This window comes from Aethalodelphis obliquidens, unplaced genomic scaffold (genome assembly GCF_003676395.1).
Source record: "Aethalodelphis obliquidens isolate GAN/ISIS:26980383/991018 unplaced genomic scaffold, ASM367639v1 scaffold89, whole genome shotgun sequence".
Lineage (NCBI taxonomy): Eukaryota > Metazoa > Chordata > Mammalia > Artiodactyla > Delphinidae > Aethalodelphis > Aethalodelphis obliquidens.
Window position 1 is genome coordinate 1,380,688 of NW_020838033.1, and position 16,208 is coordinate 1,396,895.

At 38.9% G+C, this 16,208-nt stretch overlaps 1 protein-coding gene across 4 annotated transcripts in view; it reads left to right on the plus strand.

The window, feature by feature from the left end:
* Positions 1–16,208, plus strand: part of SPOP (speckle type BTB/POZ protein) — a 67,656-nt gene that overhangs the window by 22,458 nt on the left and 28,990 nt on the right. Inside the window, exon 2 of one of the 4 annotated variants that reach the window (XM_027094313.1) lies at positions 14,352–14,400. The exons of the other annotated variants lie outside the window; for them this stretch is intronic. The gene's annotated coding sequence lies outside the window, so the exon portion shown is untranslated. The remainder of the gene's footprint in view (positions 1–14,351; positions 14,401–16,208) is intronic. 4 annotated transcript variants of the gene reach the window in all.

Consider the following 16,208-nt stretch of genomic DNA (forward strand, 5'->3'; position numbering starts at 1 on the left):
GCCACCAGGGAAGCCCTATCTAGATTTTTAAAACTGATTTTACTGAGCTTTTGTTCCATCTAGTTTCCAGGGATGAATAGATGGAGAAATAATTTTTGTGTCTTCTAAATGGCTTCCTATTTAAAGACCAAGTATACTGAAAAGGATGGTAGGGAAATTGTTTAAAGGAGGAAAATTTATATATTGAGGAGGAACCCTCAGTTCTTGAAAATATGAGTTCTTCTTTTAACTATAAGTTGAGTCTTTTCCTGGCTCTTCAAGGCCAGAAACATTTTCTTTTAATTCAAACCAAGCAAAGAAATTGGTAGTAGTGAGGCTGGTGATTTAACATGGGACTGGACATCCAAACTGTATTCAGTGAATATTTTTTATGGTTGATTGACTTTAGGGCTTAAGCAATGGAAACACATTTATTAATGCTCAGAGTAGTTGTTGGACTTAGGATAAAAATCTGTTTTTTGCTGTGACTCTACTAGTTGTATAGGTGGGAGAAACTTAGTCTTCCAAAATTTAAATAATCCATAAGCTCTCCCAAAAAGGGACCTCTATTTGATAATAATTTGATTCAGCTAATAAGATGACTCGTTGCTTTGAAGGAAAGGGTTTTCAGGAAATAGAGTAAAAGAGCCTTTTTACAGCTTGAGGATCAGAGTCAAATATGTGCAGCTTTAATCAGTTAAGGTTTGGTTGAATTGAAAGGAAGAAGAGGTTACAGAGGGCCAAGAACAAATAGAGTTGCAAATTTATATTTGTAACCTCACATCCTTGGGGAGGAATCCAGTTTCTATAGCCACTTTAATTCTGTTGCGAATGTAGACTGAGCAGTAGAATTGGGTATCCTGACAGTTGACTTAATTTGAACAGTCGCATTAGGTAAGACTGGAAAACAATCTGTAAAACATTTTACTGGATGTCCATTAAATCCTTTTGTATCTCTAGAATATTTTGCTAATTCCTTTACTCACCAGATGTTATGAAGCACCTTCTGTGTGCCAGGCACAACACAGGATTATCTGGGTACAAGTCCCTTGCCCTCAAAGCGTGTTCAGGCTCATAGCCGAGAACTCCCTTCACTTTACTCAGATCACTTCAGTCTTTTACTCCTGAAGAATTAAGCAGCATTAGCAAGTTTTCTTGGTTTTTTACTATCACCCAAAAGGCGTTTGTTGCAATTTTTGTTATTATTTATATCTCCATCTCCAAAAATGCTTTTACGTCTACCTTTTATTTTTCTACTTGTAAGCCAGTTTCCCATCTCAGAAAACAGATCTCAGCTCCCAGTCCCATTATGATCAGTTGTTTCCCTTAACTGATAGAAAATAAACTGTGTACTACAGAGTAAGGCCTAGTGGTCAGCAAAACTAGTGATTTCTTTAAGGCAAGACAGAGTCTACAGGCTTGATATTATAATTTTTAAAAAGAGAAGCCTAAGTGGATACAATAAGAAAAGTTTCAAAGATCAAGGATGGCTTTGTTAAAAATTTTTACACCCAAAAGAAGAAAGAAAGTTTAATCAAGTGTCTGTTGGACCCAAACAAGAAAAAGACCAGGGGCTGCTTCTGACCTTGAACTGGGCATTATCTCAGCAGAGCCCCCACTGTCTAGGTTCTGGTTTTCAGACTTGCAGGACCAGAATGTCAGTATTATAAGTGCACTCAGAAGATGATCAGGCTCTATAAACTGTAGACAGTGTAGAGGATTAATTCACACAAAACAAATCCATGGAAGAGTAGGGATGGGGCTGCTACTTTTGGCTGTGGTCACAGAAGGCCTTTTTAAATTTCTAATTAAAACAAAACAAAACATTTATTTATTTATTTTGGCTGTGCCAGGTCTTAGTTGCGACACGAGTGATCTTCACTGCGGCATGAGGACTTCTTAGTTGCGGCATGCATGAGGGATCTAGTTCCCCGACCAGGGATCGAACCTGGGCCCTCTGCATTGGGAGTCTTATCCACTAGACCACCAGGGAAGTCCCCAGAAGGCCTTTTTTAAAAGAGATGAGTGTTGAGCTAAACATAAATAACAAGAAGCAAGTAATGTGAATAACTAGGAGAAGGGTCTTCCAGGCTGAGGGAAGATAGCACTAAGACCCTGAGGTGGAAACAGGCTTGGCTTATTTATAGAAAGAAGGCCAGTCAGTGTGTTTGGAGTGAGGGATAGGTGATAAATTTGGCATAATGGACCAGTTTTTATAGGACCCTATAGGGTCAGGTAAAGAGACTGAATTTTGTTCTAAGTGTGGTTAAATGGAAGAGGGACATGATCTGATTTACCTTTTTAAAGTTCATTGTGGCTACTGTGTGGCAAATAGATTGTGCTACAGAGGAAGCTGGAAGATCAGTTAGACACCAGTTACCGCTGGTTCAGATGAGAGAAAACTGCACAGAAATGGGTAAAATTTGAGATGGATAAATGTGGACTGTATTAGGAAGCCGGACAGCTGACAGGACTTGCTGATAGTCGCGATATGAGAAGATAGGGGTTTTGGCTTGAGCAACTGGGTAGAAGATAGTGCCATTTAGTATTTTCGTCATGTTAGACTTTTCAGATGAATATAATTAAGGAATGATAGAAATTGTGCTTTTTAATTCTGTAAGCTTGTGGCAAAGGAGAGAGAGATCTCCTGGGGAAAAGACACTGGTTTTTTGTAAACTCAGACTAGAAAATACTCTGGCATGTTAGAAAAGTAGACATTTTATTTTTAAAAATTAATGATGATTAGGTGCTAAAATATGGAAAGTCCTTAAAAAAATGTGAGGACATATGATTTGTTCCCAGGGTCTAGTCTTGAAAGTAGGCATGAGCCGATCAACAGTTTGCCCAGGTGTCATTAATAATTGTGCTCAGAATTTGTTAGAACAAAAGAGCATAGTTTTCAACAGAGTTGCCACTTGAAAAGGAAATCAGAATCGAAAGTTAGGGTATATATATGTATATATATATATGCACACATATATATATATATATATATATATCTTCTATCGGGTATTTTTCCAGTTCCTCCGTGTTGAATAATACCTCATCTAAGAATCACCTAGCCACAGGAATTAAAGTATTGGATTAGAAGTTGAAAGACTTCAGTCTTAACTCAGCCCCCTTAATAGCCATGTAACCATGGTAGATTGTAACCTCTGAGCTTCTGCTTCCTTATTTGTAAAATACTTGCCCTGCACGCCTCACAGAGCTGTTAATAAATCCCAAATAAGATCATGAATGTCAAAGTACTTGGAAGATGGTGAAGCGTTGAATACTGCTTGTGAGGGAATGGTCATATAGCTTAAAGCGTTTACCACGAAACGACCTTAGAAGTCCCTTTAAAGAAGGTAAGGAAGCGCTGGCTTTGGCAGCACGTCTGCTAAAATTTGAATGATACAGAGAAAATTAGCATGGCCAAAAAATTAAAAAATAAAAAGACAAGGAAGATGGGGGTGGGAGTGCTCCGGTTGTATCTCTACTGTGAATCTTGAGATTATGGTTTCCATTAGGCTGTAGTACTCAACTGTACAGACCTATTCTCAGTGGCCTTATAATTCTTAACCAAAGGGACTTGTGAAACAGAGGACCCTAGATAAATTTAAATGTTATGAGGATGATAAAATGTAAGTTTGGTTTTGCTGTCTTATTTGGTAGTTAGAACTTTATTCCTATCCGTAATGAAAATGAAAGGCAGCAAAATATTAGTATTTTTTACTTTTAAGTTATTTTCCCTTTATTTGCTCTTGGGCTATGGAGAGGCATTTTGTTCGATTTACTTGGAGTATCTTTTCCTTAAGAAGGGAAAAGTATAAACATGCCAGAGGCTTGCTAGCAGTTGAAAGCAACTGTTGGTCAGCCAGAGAAAAGAAGGAAAAAAACAGGTTGGGGAATGGAAAAAGTGAAGCAAGAGGGAGGAAAAACAGATTTGAAAGGGGGGAAAAAGCATTTAAATCATTTCCAAAAGTCTCAAGTTTTCTTTTTAAAAATCTGTCTTTGAGTTTAGGTACTATACTTTGAGGTGGTTGAAGGAGAGGTTGGTCTTAGAGGAGAGTGAGTAAAATTAGGGAAAGTGGGAGGACAGGTGTTCAGGTTAGAGGTAGATGATGGAGAGGAAGGAGAAGGTGCTCTGTGGAAATATGGTTCCTTGTGAGGATTGACAGTCTCTGAGGATATACTGGGTTAGGATGAGTGTTATCCTTATTTCAAATGTACTTTCTTACTGAAGTATATAACGTCAGTCTCTTTACTCCCTCTGCTTAAGTAACCCCGGTGCTGTGTTCCCATCAACTGGGGAAAATATTTCACCAAGAGCTAAATTTTTTATTATTGAGGAGATCTGGACTGAATTCATTGGCTTTTTTGGTTTGATTCAGACTACTCTGATGTCAACTTTTTAAAGCTTTTCTAATCTACTTTTCCCTCTAAATTCATTGTTTTTGGGGACTTCCCTGGTGGTCCAGTGGTTGAGAGTCTGCTTTCCAGTGCAGGGGACCAGGGGTTCGATCCCTGGTCGGGGAACTAAGGTCCCACATGCCCAGGGGCAACTAAGCCGTGCGTACGCTCTGGAGCCTGTGTGCCGCAACTAGAGAGAAGCCCGTGTGCCACAACAAAAGATCCCGCACCACAACGAAGATCCCGCATGCTGCAACTAAGACCCAACGCAGCCAAATAAATAAATAAATATTTAAAAAAAAAGAAAAAGAAAGCCGAACAAAAAGTAGAGAGACTGTGAGACCTTCAGCTGAAGTCCTCTTCATTCACTTTCTCAGTCCTTTTTCCCACCTCACTCCCCAGAGACAATCGATGACCATAAACTTAGTGTGCATCCTGGGCAGAGTGTGTGTGTGAATGTATAAATAAATTCTATTGCAGTCATTTTTTCATTTATTCTTGTTTTTCAAGATCTGTCCATCTGGTTACATGTAGATCTAGGTCCCTCATTTCAGCTGTTTAATTTTTTAATTTCTCTGTATGTATATTTCACAGTTTTCCCAGACCCCTTCGATGGATATTTAAATTGTTTCCTTTTTTTTTTTTTTGCCATTACAGACAAAACTTCAGTGAACAACTACCTCATGTGGTGTTTTCCTCCTCCTCCTTCTTCCTTGTTATTGCTTGGGTGGCTTGATTTTTGTCCTAAATATCTTATTTGAATTCTCCCATTTGGTTTACCACTTTGGTATTTGGTATTCACAATCATCATTTGAAGGAGAAGAAGGGATGAGGAAAACCTTCTCTAACTTGAAATGCCAGTTTTCTTTTACTAAGGCCAGAGGCTCTGAAATGTTCTTTTCCTGTGGATTCTTTTTTTTTTTTTTTTGCGGTACGTGGGCCTCTCACTGTTGTGGCCTCTCCCGTTGTGGAGCACAGGCTCCGGACGCGCAGGCTCAGCGGCCATGGCTCACGGGCCCAGCCGCTCCGCAGCATGTGGGATCTTCCTGGACTGGGGCACGAACCCGTGTCCCCTGCATTGGCAGGCAGACTCTCAACCACTGCGCCACCAGGGAAGCCCATCCTGTGGATTCTTTATGGACTCTGATAAATTTGGCAACCTTTGCATTTAACATTTTATATTTTTATTGTCTCATATCCAATAGCTGATTTTCATAAACATCAGTAACTACTCACGTTTTCCCTTTCTCCGTTATATGTTTTCTTTCATTACTTTTTAACTCCTAGAATACTTCCCACTCATTAAATGTAGGACTAGTATTTAGGTGGTTGATCGCCAACCTAGTTCATTCAATTCTTGTCTTACAAATTCATCATGAACCAAATGTAGCTGATACTTCTGAAAGAGTTTCTTGGAGCATTCTTAGCCAAATTAGACATTTAAAAAATGTAAGCCTTTGGGCTTCCCTGGTGGCGCAGTGGTTGAGAGTCCGCCTGCCGATGCAGGGGATGCAGGTTCGTGCCCCGGTCCGGGAAGATACCACATGCTGTGGAGCGGCTGGGCCCCGTGAGCCATGGCCTCTGAGCCTGCGCGTCCGGAGCCTGCGCTCCGCAACGGGAGGCCACAACAGTGAGAGGCCCGCATACCTCAAAAAAAAAAAAAAAAAAAGTAAGCCTTTACCTTAGATTAGAATTATTACAGATAAATTTTGTTCAGGGACCATATGTTTCAATGACCAATGGTTTTCTTTTCTTTTTTTTTTTTGGCTGTGTTGGGTCTTCGTTGCTGAACGTGGGCTTTCTCTAGTTGTGATGAGCAGGGGCTACTCTTCATTGCGGTGCGTGGGCTTCTCACTGTGGTGGCTTCTCTTGTTGTGGAGCACGGGCTTTAGGCATGCGGGCTTCAGTAGGTGTGGCTCATGGGCTCTAGAGTGCAGCCTCAGTAGTTTGCGCTTGGGCTTAGTTGCAGCACCACATGTGGGATCTTCCGGACCAGGGCTCGAACCTGTGTCCCCTGCTTTGACAGGTGGATTCTTAACCACTGCGCCACCAGGGAAGTCCCAGTTTTCATTTATATATTTTTTTCTGGAGTCTTTAATCCACTATACTTTAGTCATTATTGTGAGGTTGGGTGTATTTTTTAAATTTATTTATTTACTTATTTATTGGCTGCGTTGGGTCTTCATTGCTGTGTGCGGGCTTTCTCTAGTTGCAGCGAGCAGGGGCTACTCTTCGTTGCAGTGCACGGACTTCTCATCGCGGTGGCTTTTCTTGTTGTGGAGGACAGGCTTCAGTAGTTGTGGCATGCAGGCTCAGTAGTTGTGGCTTATGGGCTCTAGAGCACGGGCTCAGTAGTTGTGGTACACGGGCTTAGTTGCTCCACGGCATGTGGGATCTTCCCGGGCCAGGTATCGAACCCATGTTCCCTGCACAGGCAGGCGGATTCTTAACCACTGAGCCACCAGGGAAGTCCCAGGGTGTATTTTTAATTTTTATGTTCTAGGGTTGTTGTTTTTTTTCCCCACTTTAAAGGTGGATCCTGTTCAGAGCTTTGAGCACTTGGAATGTTAAAGTGTTACAAATGAAAACCGTTACTCTTCTCTAATAATACACTCCGCCAGCTGAAGTGTTTGAGTAGGACTTCCTTTCTTGAATATATCAACTATCTTTAAGAATTTATGTGCTAAGTATTTTTAAAAGTAATTGATAAGACCTTAAAATGGAAATCTTAGTAATAAATATAACTGTAGAATATCAGGTGCCTGTGTATTTTCTTTCAGATTTGTTTATGTCCTAGGATATGGTTCATGTCACAAGTTATTGTGGTTGGAAAGTAACCTTCGGATCTAGGCTTATTCTGCCTTTATTTTAGGTGAAGTATTCCACCAAAAGTATAAGCTCCATCTGTGTACTCAGAAGTATGTGTAATCACTCAGTAGGCAGTGAATTGTTCAGTGACTTTTCTTCCTTATGTTGTAATCAATAAGTTTGAATGGAGTTCTTTACCTGCTCTTTATCCTGTCAACCCCATGTTTTATGCTGCAGAGAAATGTTCCTATTTTAAATCTTTCTTTAGAATAAAAGTATGTTCTTATGTGGAATACTAACACAATGGGGTTGTGTTTTCCCTTCCACTCTGGAAACTCTGCTATAACAAGTTTTAGTTCCTAAGTCAAAAATAATTTTTTCTTTTAACTGTAGTCACCGTCTTGGGATATTTCATCTGGATACATAACAGAAGACTTTACTGTTTCTGTGGGCATCAAAATATAATATAAAGAACCTTCTTCTTGAAGTTATATTTTGTTTGCATAATTCTTTATTTAACACACCTTTTTTCCTGACTTTAAAGAAAATATGCTCATTAAAAAAAAAAAACTTTAATGAAAAGTATAAATAAAGGAAGCAATCACTCAGTCTTCGTTGCTACATCTTGTTGAGTAATTCCCTTAGTGGTTACGGCAGCGCACACCCGCACCAGCAGTACAGGAGAGCTCTTGTCTTTTGTCTCTCTGGGCTCTCCCAGCATTGCCGTCATTAAAACATGCACTGCACATTTGCTTTAGGGGAAAATACAGTTTAGTTTGTATCAACTTTTTATAAGTCTTACCTGTGACTCAGTACTAATAAGAGCATAAATCTGAAACTTGTTAGTAAAACAAACTTTGTTAATAAATTTGACTTACAGAGAAGGGAAGCCTTCTTTTTTTCAAATGTATAAAGTTATTGTCTAATCTTTCAAGGATAGAAATCCAAAAGAAGAGGAGATTAATTCAGTCATTTATTAAATAAGTATTTGTTTCTGATCTTCCACTTGCCAGACACTGTCTGGGTACAGCAACAAAACAGACAAGAGTCTGCCTTCTTACATCTCAGGTAAAGTGTGGTAAATGACTTTGTGTGCTATAGAAAAAAATGAAGCAATGCAGGAGAAATAGGATTATGGCTTGGGGGGAGGGGATGACATGCTTAAGGGTGTCAGGGAAGGCCTCACAGAGATGGTGGTTATTAGGGAAAGCCCCAACAATGGGGAGGGAGTGTGCCAAGAGAATATCTAGGGGAAGAGTTATCCAGGTAGAAAAAAGGGCAAATGCAAAGCCCTAAGGCAGGAATGAGCCTATTCTGTCTGAGGAACAGCGGCAGAGAAGGCCAGTGTGGCTGGAACACAGTGAACTCAGGAGAAAATAATTGGAGATGAGGCCAGAGAGGTAATGAGGTCCAGATTGTGCAGGGCCTTTTCAGTTATTGTAAGGACTTTGGCTTTTACTCAGAGTTGAGATGGAAATCATTGGAGGTTCCATCAGAGGACATGATTAAACTAAAAAGGTAATACCAAAAAATACTTGTGTCCTGGCTTTGCTTTTTCAAAAGCTTTTGTTTGTATCTTATAATAATTTGGATATTAACTAATGGCTCCTGGTGAGTAGTCATACATAGATTTAAACATTTGTGTCAGTACCGAAAATTTCGCAGGAACGCAGATCTTAGGTATTGCATTTAAATTCAGAGAAAGAATGTATAATAGGAAAGCCTGTCTATAGATATTCATTCCTGGGTGGCCCTGCTTTTATTACTGAGTTCTCATCCTGAACTGTCTTTGAAAAAAAAACATCAAGGGTATATTCTGTGCAATACACTATATTCACCCTTAGACATTGGAGGAGATATATACACACATGCACATATACTCTATTGGGTAATTTTATTGCATATTTTAATGCATTTTAAATTAGGATTTTATTTTAATGCATTTTTATTTTGAAATATAACCCATAGAAAAATACACAAAACATAACTGTATAGTTTAAAGTTTAATTATAAAAAGCAAGTACTGGCTTCCCTGGTGGCGCAGTGGTTGAGGGTCCGCCTGCTGATGCAGGGGACACGGGTTCGTGCCCCGGTCCGGGAAGATCCCACATGCCGCGGAGCGGCTGGGCCCGTGAGCCACGGCCGCTGAACCTGCGTGTCCGGAGCCTGTGCTCCGCAATGGGAGAGGCCACAGCAGTGAGAGGCCCACGTACCGCAAAAAAAAAAAAAGCAAGTACTTATATAACCACCAATTAGACCTAGAAATATACCGTTGCCAGCACCCAGAAGAAGCTTGCTGTGTTGTGTGTTACTTGTAGAGCGTAACCCATAGCCAGGTGTCACTAATCTGACATTTGTGATAGTCGTTTCCTTTCCTTTGTGATTTTACTACTTGGGATTCATTGCAAACCAATAGAACTTAGTTTTGTCTGTTTTTGAACTTTATATACATTAAATGGAACAATACTGTATGTGTTCTTTTATGTCTTCTTTCAGAATCTAACTATATGTTTGTAAAGTTCATCCATGTTGTTACGTAGAACCGTAATTTCATTGCCATGTAGAACCCTGTCATGAATATACCCCAATTTGTGTATCCATTCTACTGTTGATGTTTTGCCTGTTAGGAACACTGCTGCTGTGCATGTTCTTATTTATGTGCACTAATGGACATGTGCAGGACTTTCTCTGCGCTGTATTTGGGGGTAGAATTGTTTCGTTTTTAACAAACTGAATAATGGATCTTTAATTTTTTTTTAACATTTTTAAAAATTTTATTTATTTATTTTTGGCTGCATTGGGTCTTCATTCTTGCGCTCAGGCTTTCTCTAGTTGCGGCAAGTGGGCTTCTCATTGTGGTGGCTTCTGTTGTTGCGCAGCACAGGCCCTAGGGCGTGCGGGCTCAGTAGTTGTGGCACACGGGCTTAGTTGCTCCTCAGCATGTGGGATCTTCCTGGACCAGGGATCGAACCCCTGTCCCCTGCATTGGCAGGGGGATACTTAATCACTGTACCACCAGGGAAGTCCCAATCTTTAGTTTTATTAGATAAGAAAAAACTGTTTTTCAACGTGGTTGTACTCATATGTCTTCCTACCAGCAGTGTGAAAGTGCTCCTGTTCCTCCCAGTCCTTATCAGTATTGTCAGACTCTAAATTTTGCCAATCCACTAGGCCTACAAGTGTTCATTCAAGCAAATGAACTGAGGAACCGAAACCTTAAACACAGTTGGTGTGCAGTAAATAATCTGTTAACTGAATTCGGCCTGACTCTTGCTACTCTAAATCTTCTGATCGTGACTTGTCCTGTTTTAGAGTCAATAGTTTAGTACAGCTTTTGGTGAGGGCTCGTTCCATTATTGACGGTAACTAGACTTGGTTAACCAAAGTAAGAGGAACTTATTTGTACCAGTGTACCAGTTAAAGATAGCATTTACATTTTCAGGAAAAGATTCTGTTTTTGTTTTTGAAATGAAAGCAGCAAAGAGGAGATAGTAAATTTTTTTATTGGTTTATTAACAGTACATTGTTAATTCTTTTATTTCCTTGGCTGCGCCTTGTGGCCTGTGGGATCTTAGTTCCCCAACCAGGGATCAAACCCGTGCCCCCAGCACTGGGAGCATGGTGTCTTAACCACTAGCCACTGAGGAGGTCCCAAGATGCTGTTTTTTAAGAATCACCTACAGTGTATGCAGTACTTCATTTTCCCACAAAAAGGAAGATAGCACCAGAATTTCCTGCCTAGGTTATACTCCTAGAACCCTTGCAACCGCTCTTATCCCTGTTTCTGTTTTGAGTGACTTTGTAGGCTATGGTAGATTATTTAGGTGTGTGTGTGGGGGGGTGTTTAGCTAAGATGCCTCACCAGTCTTCAACAGCCACCTCAGTGTGGCAGCTGTTTATTAAAACCATAGGATACATGGCTTTGTTTAAACTATCTTGCTTCAGTGTAATTTACCCAGAGCACTTTTTTTTTCTTTAACATCTTTATTGGAGTATAATTACTTTACAATGTTGTGTTAATTTCTGCTGTATAACAAAGTGAATCAGCTGTATGTATACATATATCCCCATATCCCCTCCCTCTTGAGCCTCCCTCCCACCCTCCCTATCCCACCCCTCTAGGTGGTCACAGAGCACCAAGCTGATCTCCCTGTGCTATGCAGCTGCTTCCCACTAGATATCTATTTTACATTTGGTAGTGTATATACGTCAGTGCTACTCTCTCACTTCATCCCAGCTTACCCTTCCCCCTCCCCGTGTCCTCAAGTCCATTCTCTACGTCCGTGTCTTGATTCCTGTCCTGCCCCTAGGTTCTTCAGAACCATTTTTTTTTCTTAAGATTCCATATATATGTGTTAGCATATGGTATTGTTTTTCTCATTCTGACTTCACTCTGTATGACAGACTCTAGGTCCATCCACCTCAGTACAAATAACTTAATTTCGTTTCTTTTTATGGCTGAGTAATATTCCATTGTATATATGTGCCTCATCTTCTTTATCCACTCATCTGTTGATAGACACTTAGGTTGCTTCCATGTCCTGGCTATTGTAAATAGTGCTGCAGTGAACATTGTGGTACATGTCTCTTTTTGAATTATGGTTTTCTCAGGGTATATGCCAAGGAGTGGGATTGCTGGGTCATATGGCAGTTCTATTTTTAGTTTTTTAAGGAACCTCCATACTGTTCTCCATAGTGGCTGTATCAGTTTACATTCCCACTAACAGTGCAGGAGGGTTCCCTTTTCTCCACACCCTCTCCAGCATTTATTGTTTGCAGATTTTTTGATGATGGCCATTCTGACTGGTGTGAGGTGATACCTCATTGTAGTTTTCATTTGCATTTCTCTAACGATTAGTGATGTTGAGCATCCTTTCATGTGTTTGTTGGCAATCTGTATATCTTCTTTGGAGAAATGTCTATTTAGGTCTTCTGCCCATTTTTGGATTGGGTTGTTATTTTGATATTAAGCTGCATGAGCTGCTTATATATTTTGGAGATTAATCCTCTGTCAGTTGCTTCGTTTGCAAATATTTTCTCCCATTCCAAGGGTTGTCTTTTCGTCTTGTTTATGGTTTCCTTTGCTGTGCAAAAGCTTTTAAGTTTCATTAGGTCCTTTTTGTTTATTTTTGTTTTTATTTCCATTTCTCTAGGAGGTGGGTCAAAAAGGATCTTGCTGTGATTTATGTCATAGAGTGTTCTGCCTATGTTTTCCTCTAAGAGTTTTATAGTGTCTGGCCTTAACATTTAGGTCTTTAATCCATTTTGAGTTTATTTTTGTGTATGGTGTTAGGAAGTGTTCTAATTTCATTCTTTTACATGTAGCTGTCCAGTTTTCCCAGCACCACTTATTGAAGAGGATGTCTTTCCTCCATTGTACATTCTTGCCTCCTTTATCAAAGACAAGGTGACCATATGTGTGTGGGTTTATCTCTGGGCTTTCTATCCTGTTCCACTGATCTATATTTCTGTTTTTGTGCCAGTGCCATATTGTCTTGATTACTGTAGCTTTGTAGTATAGTCTGAAGTCCAGGAGCCTGATTCCTCCAGCTCCGTTTTTCTTTCTCAGGATTGCTCTGGCTATTCGGGGTCTTTTGTGTTTCCATACAAATTGTGAAATTTTTTTGTTCTAGTTCTGTGAAAAATGCCATTGGTAGTTTGATAGGGATTGAATTAAATCTGTAGGTTGCTTTAGGTAGTAGTATAGTCATTTTCACAATGTTGATTCTTCCAATACAAGAACATGGAATATCTCTCCATCTGTTTATGTCATCTTTAATTTCTTTCTTTAGTGTCTTACAGTTTTCTGCATACAGGTCTTTTGTCTCCCTAGGTAGGGTTATTCCTAGGTAATTTATTCTTTTTGTTGCAGTGGTAAATGGGAGTGTTTCCTTAATTTCTCTTTCAGATTTTTGGTCGTTAGTGTATAGGAATGCAAGAGATTTCTGTGCATTAATTTTGTATCCTGCTACTTTACCAAATTCATTGATTAGCTCTAGTAGTTTTCTAGTTTTCTGGTAGCATCTTTAGGATTCTCTGTGTATAGTATCATGTCATCTGCAAACAGTGACAGTTCTAATTTTTCTTTTCTGATTTGGATTTCTTTTATTTCTTTTTCTTCTCTGATTGCCGTGGCTAAAACTTCCAAAACTATGTTGAATAATAGTGGTGAGAGTGGGCAACCTTGTCTTGTTCCTGATCCTAGAGGAAATGGTTTCAGTTTTTCACCATTGAGGATGATTTTGGCTGTGGGTTTGTCATATACGGCTTTTATTATGTTGAGGTAGGTTCCCTCTATGCCTACTTTCTGGAGAGTTTTTATCATAAATCGGTGTTGAATTTTGTCAAAAGCTTTTTCTGCATCTGTTGAGTTGATCATATGGTTTTTATCCTTCGATTTGTTAATATGGTGTATCACATTGATTGATTTGCATATACTGAAGAATCCTTGCATTCCTGGGATAAACCCCACTTGATCATGGTATATGATCCTTTTAATGTGTTGCTGGATTCTGTTTGCTAGGCTTTTGTTGAGGATTTTTGCATCTGTGTTCATCAGTGATATTGGCCTGTAGTTTTCTTTTTTGTGTGACATCTTTGTCTGGTTTTGGTATCAGGGTGATGTGATGGTGGCCTTGTAGAATGAGTTTGGGAGTGTTCTTCCCTCTGCTATATTTTGGAAGAGCTTGAGAAGGATAGGTGTTAACTCTTCTCTAAACGTTTGATAGAATTTGCCTGTGAAGCCATCTGGTCAACCAAGAGCACTTTTTATAAAGGGTTTTTTTTTACATAGAAACTTGATAGTAATTCTTTTAGCATTTTGTGAAGTAGCTGGCAAAAGTGGTCACTCCCCTCTTGTAAATCTTGTAAATATTGACACAGGGCAAGCCACTTATTTCATTTTTGCTGTACTCATAAGCCAGTTCATTAGAGGAATTAGCTTGAATTTTTCTGACTTTAATTTCTAAGTATAATCTTTTTGAGAGATGACTAGAAAATAGAGCTCTCAGAACTAGTGATGAGATATAAGAATGGTAATTTTGACTAGTAAATCCTAGCTAATGTATCACCTGCTTTTGTAAGATTTTCCCTTTTCAGAATAGCCTAAGTAAGTAAAGACTTGCATGAGATTCAGAATCTTGTTAAGTCTGATTCATCATCTCTATTTCCAGCAAAGATTTCCTGTTAGACAAGACAAATTAGAATCTTCCTACTGACTTGGTGAGTTTTTACATAGTTTAATTTTAAATATAGTTTAAGATCATGAGGACAGAAGTGGAATGAAATGCATAGAAATATTTATCATGACTTTAAAAAATGCACATCTTGTAGTGCAATCTACTGTTTCATTTCAGTGCAGATAGTATGCATAGTTGGAAGTCATGTAAGGTGAGCATGTAAGTTTTTTTTTAAAATAATGAGGATTACAATCAGTGTTAAAGAAACATTTTTCATAAATGGTTTCAAAAGAGGTTTTATTCTAAATATTCTTTCCTGGAGTAAACAATAGTTATTTATTCAGATCTTCTTTGGTGACTAGTACCTACAGGATAAGGCTTTACACTAATGATGGAGAGGAGAACAGATGCTTGGATTTAAATTTTTGATATTACATGATATGGAGACTTTAGAGTAAGATTATTTTTCTCCTGAGAAAAGATCTTCAGGGAAATTTTAATTCCAGCTTATAAAAGGAGATACCTTAAAGCAATTCATGGGCTCCCTTTTACTCTACATATAAAAGGAGTTTGATTCTGAGCAGGTTGCCTTTGTGTATGAACCTTAGAGCTCATCTCTCTATGGGTAACTTAGACAGCTGTTTCTACCATTCTGGCTACCATCTTAAAAGTTTTGCTTTGTGGCATGAGATTCTTGCCTCAAATGCTTATGTATGTTTTTACACAGTTTTATTGGGTAAAATAGGTGTTATTGCATTTTAATCTTTTAAATTCTGACAGAAATCATTGGGAGCCAGGAAATTGTGTTAAGACGGACATTCTGTCTAACTTTCCCCTGTTTTGTCTGCCTGTGTGGTTTTATTTTTTCCTTGCGTCATGAATTTTGGAATGAACACTTCGAACTGAGAACTTCCTGCTCATCCTTTGTCCCATTTAATTTAGTTAGAACCTTAACATTAACATAGAAATTGGCTTATTTTTTAATAACTTTGGAAGAAGGGAGAATTTATTTTTTGCAGGTGGTTTCAAGGTAAGGGACATGGGTCCATGTAAACAATCATCAGATTTCTTTACTTAAGACCATACTTAAAGGAGAAGAGTAAAGCATACATATACCTCAATCTCTCTTTCATAGGTAGGGGGAGGTCTGAGTGTCACTCATAAAGGTAAGAGTCTTCAGAGAACACTGAATTCTGTACTGCTAGATAGTATGTAGTAGTAAATGCTGAAGAGGGTCGGTTGCCCTTGTAGTAGACCAAATCCTCTGGAGCAGGTGGGTCTTTTCAGCTTCTAAGTTAATGAAGTTATTCCAAATTATATACCTTAAGACCAGTTTAGAATTTATTCTTTGGTATGCCTTCCTTGAGCCCTTTCTGTAGCCAGACTGTGTTAGCAAGAAATACTTTTAAATGGCTTGACTGAAACATCGATGGCCAAAGAGAACTGCTTGTTGAATTTGGCTTCTGTAAAGGCCAGAGGATCCTGTGGGGTTATGCAAACTCTGCCTATTTGTTTCATGAAATGACTCTTTTGTTTCTGAATTCCTTGCAAATTAGACATGCTTAAATTGTATTAAGGCCAAGGCATTCATCTGTTTACTATTTGATTTTATAAGGTTCTTCATAATTGTAGTTGAGGGGAGAGAGAAGGTGAAAAACTGTCTCTCAAATCTCAAAACAGCTTTGGGAATATAATTATATAATAAAGAGAGTCTTCTTAGCCATAAGGTTTTTTCCCTCTTCTTCCTCTTCCTTCTTCTTTTTTAAAATTCTGTTCCAGCTCTTGTTTTAGAATAAATTTTCTCAACCTAGAGGAGAAGTCTTTGATAACATGTGGGATGTGTTAAAATCT